Here is a 1962-nt window from a genome sequence, read left to right on the forward strand (position 1 = left end):
ACTCGTGTAACATGGAATATAATATAGTCACTATTCATGCACACTTCTCCCTACTCGTGTAACATGGAATATAATATAGTCACTATTCATGCACACTTCTCGCTACTCATGTATCTTGGAATATGATACTGTCACTATTCATGCTACACTTCTCGCTACTCATGTATCTTGGAATATAATATAGTCACTATTCAGGCACACTTCTCGCTACTCATGTATCTTGGAATAGGATATAGTCACTATTCATGCACACTTCTCGCTACTCATGGAATATAATATAGTCACTATTCAGGCACACTTCTCGCTACTCATGTATCTTGGAATATGATACTGTCACTATTCATGCACACTTCTCGCTACTCATGTATCTTGGAATAGGATATAGTCACTCAAATCAGTGCTCCACTCTCGTTAGTTGATTCTATACACACCTGGACTCGGCTCTACTCTCTCTACTTGATGGAGAACATTCCTTGCTACTCGATAATTTACTGTAACAAAAATCATAACTAAATCTAGGTGTCCATGATCTGACGTATATTTTACAGATATTTTATGTGGTGTAAAAACTCCCTTTTAATTAAAAGATATGTGGTGTCACTCTTAGTAAATCGTTGTACAGCATGGAATCCATACGGAATAGGAGGTTGAAAGCTCGCATTTCAAAACCTCTTATCAATGGATAGATTTATGTTGGGCCTAGATGGCAGCACTTGACGAGTTTGTTTAAAGTCACAAAACAAAACAAGAAGAATAAATCACTCTACCATGGGGATGAAAGTGAACCTTGTTGACCGAAGTTGACCCTAAGTTGAAGCTCTTCTCAAGTTCTTGCTGACGAAGGTTCCAAACTTTCACATAACCAACGGCATCACCTGAAGCCAGCTTATCTCCCTGTTTGCAAAAAATAAGGTTTAACTGAAACTCTCCAGAACGTGTGCATAACGCTTTCAGAGCCCTATAGGTAATTATCACATAGATTAATAACGTTCGATTAAGGCACTAATTACTAAAAGGTCAGATTGGTTCAGAATTCTAACTTATATTTATACATTTCGTAAAAGTTAGTACAGTCTCAACTCATAACGAACCAATTTTGTATAATCTAAATAAATGAAATAAAGAAAATATTAGGGATGCGTTTATGTGATATGAAGACTTGCATTAGAAAATATATGGTCCTTTGACAGTAATAAAACAATACCTGAATATTGAAATTTGCACTGTTCACAGCACCGCTATGTCCATAGAAAGTTTTAACACGCAGTCTCTGAGGAAACCAATAAAACTAGTTAGTCCTGATAGAATAAGGTTTAAATATAACAGTTACTTTACAAATTACCAGTTACAGTTAATGATGTTATCTTAGAGTTTACAAATTACCAGTTACAACTAATGATGTTATCTGAGAGTCTACAAATTACCAGTTACAGTTAATGATGTTATCTGAGAGTCTACAAACTACTAGTTACAGTTAATGATGTTATCTGAGTCTACAAATTACCAGTTACAGTTAATGATGTTATCCGAGAGTCTACAAATTACCAGTTACAGTTAATGATGTTATCCGAGAGTCTACAAATTACCAGTTACAGTTAATGATGTTATCTGAGTCTACAAATTACCAGTTACAGTTAATGATGTTATCTGAGAGTCTACAAATTACCAGTTACAGTTAATGATGTCATCTGAGAGTTTACAAGTTACCAGTTACAGTTAATGATGTTATCTGAGAGTCTACAAACTACCAGTTACAGTTAATGATGTTATCTGAGTCTACAAATTACCAGTTACAGTTAATGATGTTATCCGAGAGTCTACAAATTACCAGTTACAGTTAATGATGTTATCTGAGAGTCTACAAATTACCAGTTACAGTTAATGATGTTATCTGAGGGTTTACAAATTACCAGTTACAGTTAATGATGTTATCCAAGAGTCTACAAATTACCAGTTACAGTT

At 34.7% G+C, this 1962-nt stretch overlaps 1 long non-coding RNA gene across 1 annotated transcript in view; it reads right to left on the reverse strand.

The window, feature by feature from the left end:
- The window catches only part of LOC111083087, a 6252-nt gene extending 4982 nt beyond the window's left edge, over positions 1 to 1270 (reverse strand). Inside the window, exons 1-2 of the long non-coding RNA XR_002608791.1 lie at positions 1205 to 1270; positions 768 to 894 (exon numbers count right to left, since the gene is read on the reverse strand). This is a non-coding gene — a long non-coding RNA (uncharacterized LOC111083087). The remainder of the gene's footprint in view (positions 1 to 767; positions 895 to 1204) is intronic.
- Between the last annotated feature and the right edge of the window lie 692 nt (positions 1271 to 1962).

Source organism: Limulus polyphemus, unplaced genomic scaffold, assembly GCF_000517525.1.
Source record: "Limulus polyphemus unplaced genomic scaffold, Limulus_polyphemus-2.1.2 Scaffold8131, whole genome shotgun sequence".
Classification (NCBI taxonomy): domain Eukaryota; kingdom Metazoa; phylum Arthropoda; class Merostomata; order Xiphosura; family Limulidae; genus Limulus; species Limulus polyphemus.